The 6,000-nt window shown below is 39.1% G+C and overlaps 1 protein-coding gene across 11 annotated transcripts in view; it reads left to right on the top strand.

Annotated features, from left to right (window-relative positions):
* The first annotated feature begins 1,774 nt into the window (after positions 1-1,774).
* LOC106586311 (R3H domain-containing protein 1) overlaps positions 1,775-6,000 on the top strand; it is a 73,400-nt gene continuing 69,174 nt past the window's right edge. For 10 of the 11 annotated variants that reach the window (XM_082968963.1, XM_082968967.1, XM_082968966.1 and 7 more), the window contains exon 1: positions 1,997-2,112. The gene's annotated coding sequence lies outside the window, so the exon portion shown is untranslated. Of the gene's footprint in view, positions 1,841-1,996; positions 2,113-6,000 lie in introns of those variants that run through there. The other variant, XM_082968960.1, reaches the window with a different exon arrangement.

The following is a 6,000-nucleotide window of genomic DNA, read 5'->3' as shown; positions in this document are numbered from 1 at the left end:
ATAAATTTGCAAACAATTCTAAAAACTTGTGGGGAAGTGTGTGTGTAGATTGATGAGAGGGAAAAAAACGATTTATTCAATTTTAGAATAAGTGTAACGTAACAAAATGTGGAAAAAGTAGAGGGGTCTGAATACTTCCATGTAGATACTATGTACATGGAAAGAGGGAGAGAGAGAGAGAGAGGGGAGAAGGAGGGGTGGAAAAACTGGTTGATTGAATATGAGCATACTGTACTCAGCACATAACAAGGTGCTTTAAAGTTCACTTGTTTGTGTATTGCTTTGTTTGGGGGGGGATGTTGAGGTTTGAAGAGCTTGTGCCATTGTCTGAAGAGGAACATTTTAAGTTTAAAAGTGTCACGGGCAAGAGCAATGAGTGGTGCTCTAAAGCTGGGTAATTTATGTATTTGCTTTTGTTTATCATGAATATACTGTACATTTGGAGATCACTAGTATCCAGGCACTCAATAAAACATTGGATTATTTTATTGGCTCAGAAGGTAAAGTCAGAGAGGACATCAACAAATTTGCTATAAGGAAGGGCATTGTCTGAGTGCTCAGCCTCAAATCGATGCCCCTTGCTAGGCTTTAGCTAACCTGATCTTTACTAACGCACTGAGAAATCAGCAGGAAAAAAAGAAGACCATTGGAACGCAGGCCCTTGTGTCCCATGTTGCTCCCTCAATTGACTGACTTACCTAACCAGAGCAGCGACTGTTACATCCCAGGGAATTGATTTCCCTCCACCAACTCTGTTTGTTCCAAAGGGCACCCTATACCCTTTATAGTACCTTACTTTTAACCAATGCCATGGTCAAAACTATTGCATAGGGAATAGGGTGCCATTTGGGATACCTACTGTGTCCCTGGGCAGACTTACAACCCCACAGGAATTAGAATCAGCTGAGGCTAACTTTGAAGAAACTTGTCTTTTATCTGTAACCCTGAAAACAGCCCTGGCTAGAACAGATGTAAAATGTTTTTCAAAAGTTTTTGCGTTTCACAAAGGAAGTAATCTAAGGATGGTGATAAGGATATGAGAATGTGAAATTAAAGTATGCGTACTCTTCTCAAATTGTCCAAATGCTTGCCACCACCTGTCCTGTCAAAATACTGCGTTCTACTTTTCATTATCTGTATGCTAAACATTACATTTTATCTGTCATTTAAAAACAACTTAAATTATAGACACACACACGCACACACAGATTTTACCTGGGTGGTTTTAATTCTTGGCATCTTCTCCCCGGCCTGCTCTCGACTGCACTCACCTTACAACGACAATCTGACTTCAGCATGGCTGCCTCTTCATAGATTCCAGAGAGCAACTGACTACTTACTTTTTCAACAAAAAAAGTTTAAAATAATTGACTTCTCTCATGATAGCATCAATTTATAATAGTGATAATTATTTCCCCCCCCCCCCCACACACCTTGTGGCTAGCTAGTTAGTGATCGGACAAGATTCAGTGTCATTCATTTGTTCCACTCTGCATCCCACCAGTCCCAAATGTGGCAATGCCGTCTATTGTGTACATCATGGCAAATTTAAAAGAAACCTAAACATCCATTTTCTGTGATGACTGTTGAATACAATTATATTTGAACAAACTCTGCCGATTTTCCATGTGGTTGATCCTTCAGCTGGTTGAAATCTGAGACAAAAAAAAAAATAGGTATCTGTGTATGGCAATCAAGATGTATTAGCTCATGACCTAATGTACGTGTGCAAGACAGAAGCACATGAACGCACACCAACGAAGTCTTGCAGGTGTTCACGTGGTTTTGCGCATGTTCCAGGTGAAATTTCAGTTGCACTACTGACACTCTAAAAAGTCGGGTAAATAATACTTTCCTGTGGATATTTTGTTTCAAATGTTGCCCAGCTGAAATACCAACCGGTAGGGTAGAGTACATTCAAATGAAATGTTATTCAACATTCTGGCAGAGTTTTGTTTTTACTATAACAATCATTTGTATCATAGTCTGTCTGATTAGGCAACCTCCCCCTATCTGTCAGTCAGTTGCAGACGCGCTGCCTCCCCCTCATGTTGCCGACTGACTGGAAATAGAAACATAAATATACACACCGCTAACAACCTAACGCAGCCGGTAAGGACAATTTAATGGTTTATAAATGTAACGTTAACTATTTTCTTGAATATTCTATGAACGTAATTAGCGCAGCCAAGTTAGCTAGCTAAACGGCTTCCAATGGCGAGAAAGGCAACGTTGACGAAGCTTTGGCCTAGCTGAAAGACTAGCTAATTATAGCTATCTAGCTAACCTGACGAATAAAAACAAGGGATTCTCCCTGACAAGTTTTTTTTCTAAGCACGTGTCATGCGAACATAGTCGTTAGTAAAAAAAAAAAAATATGAAAATAAAAAGTATATATACATATATGGATTTTGTTAAACTGGTGACTAACCTTTGTAACTTAGTCAGCTAACTTAACTGTTATTTAGCAGAAGTAGTTAGCTAGTTATGTGGCTAGCAAAAGCTCGCTAACCATGTGAGGCCTGCCATAATTGCGTTCTGTGGCGCTAAGGCAAGGGGGCGGTAACGTTAGGTGACTAGGTTAGGTAGCTAGTCACCAGTTTGCACATTTTTTTCTTGCTAGTGTCAGTGCACAATGGCCTAACGAGTTAGTTAACTAGCTAGTTAGTTGCATGCAGTAATACTGTATATGAATTAAACAGTCGACGTAGATGTGACCTGCTCGAGTTGCTAGCAAAGTTCATTTTTAACAAGTTCATGCTCTTTGAAACTGACTCGCAAGCTAGCCGGTGAGGTTGGATTTTTGTATTGAGTTGAAAGATAGCTAAGTGTAACTTTCATGTTTGGAGGAGAACTTGCGGTGCTCGCCGAGTTTAGGCACATGCAACATTGACTGGGTGATTTTCATGAAACCAGTTTTAATAATGGCTTTAACCAATTGAGTTAGAAAACCATGATGCAACTATCATTCTGAAGACTAAGATGCATAGTTTATTAAAGGGGGTGTGGTATTTGACCATTTTATACCACAGCTAAGGGCTGTTTTTATGCACGGCGGAGTGCCTAGATACAGCCCTTAGCCTTGGTATCCAAGTTGTTTTATTGCTATTATAAACTGGTTACCAATGTAATTAGAGGGGGAAAAAAGAAATGGTTTTTCATACCCATGTTATATGGTCTGATTTACCACGGCTGTCAGCCAATCAGAATTCAGGGCTCAAACCACCCAGTTTATAAAGCACATTATACAACGGGTGGGTCTAATCCTGAATGCTGAACTTAAAGTGAAACTGGAGGGCGTGCAATTCAAATAAATAATCATACAATTATGGATATTAAACATTTAGGTACATACATTATATCGGTTGAAAGCTTAAATAATTTTTAAAACCGCATTCCAGCCAGTGTCTATTCAACAAGTTACCACTGGCTAAATCTATGACATTAAAATGCCTATTTATTCTGTTCCATCAGACTGCGTAATCCACTGTCTCATCAGCCCAACCAGGCACTTTCTAAACTTGATCTCCACTATAAAAAGCATCTAGACATTATATCACATTTCTCTTAGACAAACATTTAGTTTTCAACAGAGGAGATTTGTATGAACTTTGCTGTCTGTCTCTGACATTTGCAACATTGTTTCAATATTCAAATTCCATCTCCAGCTGTCCCATAGTAATAAAGGTGTAGGGACCAGACAGACAGACAGGCAGGCAGCGTTTCTCAACCAGTCGAAATAATGTATCAGCTGGCATCATTTTTATGGATATACTGTACCAGTCAAAAGTTTGGACACACATATTCATTCAAGGGTTTTCCTTTATTTTTGACAATTTTTTACATTGTAAAATAATAGTGTAGACATGATAACTATGAAATAACACATGGAATCATATAGTAACCAAAAATGTGTTAAACAAATCAAAATATATTTTATAGTTGAGATTCTTCAAAGTAGCCACACTTTGCCTTGATGATAGCTTTGCACACTTGGCATTCTCTCAACCAGCTTCACCTGGAATGCTTTTCCAACAGTCTTGAAGGAGTTCCCACATATGCTGAACACCTGTTGGCTGCTTTTCCTTCACTCTGGTGGCCAACTCATCCCAAACCATCTCAATTGGGTTGAGGTCGGGTGATTGTAGAGGCCAGGTCATCTGATGCAGCACTCCATCACTCTTCTTGGTCAAATAGCCCTTACACAGCCTGGAGGTGTGTTGGATCATTGTCCTGTTGAAAAACAAATGATAGTCCCACTAAGTGCAAACCAGATGGGATGGTGTATCACTGCTGAATGCTGTGGTAGCCATGCTGGTTAAGTGTTCCTTGAATTCTAAATAAATCACTGACAGTATCACCAGTGAAGCACCCCCACACCTTCACGCTTCACGGTAGGAACCACACATGCGGAGATCATTCGTTCACCTGCTCTGCGTCTCACAAAGACACTGTGGTTGGAACCAAAAATAAAACATTTGGACTTATCAGACCAAAGGACAGATTTCCACTGGTCTAATGTCCATTGCTTATGTTTCTTGGCCCAAGCAAGTCTCTTCTTATTGGTGTCCTTTAGTGGTGGTTTCTTTGCAGCAATTCGACCATGAAGGCCTGATTCACACAGTATCCACTGAACAGTTGATGTTGACGTGTCTGTTACTTGAACTCTGAAGCATTTATTTGGCCTGCAATTTCTGAGGCTGGTAACTCTAATGAACTCTAATGATCCTCTGCAGTGGAGGTAACTGCGTCTTCCTTTACTGTGGCGGTCCTCATGAGAGCAAGGTTCATCATAGTGCTTGATGGTTTTTGCGACTGCACTTGAAGAAACTTTCAAAGTTCTTGAAATTTTCCGCATTGACTGACCTTCGTGTCTCTTCTTATTTGAGCTGTTCTTGCCATAATATGGACTGGTCTTTTACCAAATAGGGCTATCTTCTGAATACCACCCCTACCTTGTCACAACCCAACTGATTGGCTCAAACATATTAAGAAAGAAAGAAATTACACTAACTTGAATGAGTAGGTGTCCAAACATTTGACTGGTACTGTGTACTTTAGTAATTTTTGTTTTATCTGATAGTGCCTTTTTGTGCTTTATCCAAATATGGGTACATAAAAATAACATGTATCCACTAGTACTTATGACAAACAAGATTCAGAAAAAGTTGTGTGGTAATAAGACATTTTACTTTTTAAAATATTTGTTTTCAATTTTATGTTTACCTCAGGCCTTTTCATTAGGTGAGCAAAAATATACATTTATTTGTTTTACTTTTTGGGACTTTCAAAACTATTGCGGTAATGATATTTTTTTTGCATTGGTAGTTGTGGAAATTGTCTAAAATGCATTCTGATCAATATACATAACAATTATGAAATGGATAACTAAAGATCCTAATTTTAGTAATCCAAGAGGAATTATGGTGGAAAATGTATTTTCTTTTTTTTTTTTGTCAAGTGCCAGTTTCGTGAGAACTAGGTATCACCCAACTGGGTATCCATGTGCAGTAGCTAGATACACCTTTGTCACTACTAGCATAATGACAATATAGTTTAACTTCTGTGGGGATCCCCCAATTTTGGAAATAGAATTCTTTAGGCCGACATCTTGCTGACTCGCAGCCTAAAACGTACCCTGTTAATAGCTACTGGTGGGCATGCAGGGTTTTGTATCAGCCCAGCACTAAACACCTGTTTCAACAATCAAGTTTTTGTATTCGTTTTTAATTGTAGGTGATGGTCAATGTTGGTGAGAGGTGTCAAACTCATTCCTCGGAGGGCCAATTGTCTGCAGGTTTGTTTTTTTCCTTTAAATTAAGACCTAGACAACCAGGTGAGGGGAGTTCCTTACTAATTAGTGACCTTAATTCATCAATCAAGGGTGGAGCGAAAACCCACAGACACTCAACCCTCCGTGGAATGAGTTGGACACGTGATGTAGGGTATCTGGTAATTCTATAGCTACAGATTGTAACACCAGATAATATAATTTTATCA

Source organism: Salmo salar, chromosome 25 (assembly GCF_965601325.2).
Source record: "Salmo salar chromosome 25, fSalSal1, whole genome shotgun sequence".
Classification (NCBI taxonomy): Eukaryota; Metazoa; Chordata; class Actinopteri; order Salmoniformes; family Salmonidae; genus Salmo; species Salmo salar.
The sequence above is the reverse complement of the archived record's forward strand: the minus strand, read 5'-3'. Positions and strand labels throughout refer to the sequence as shown.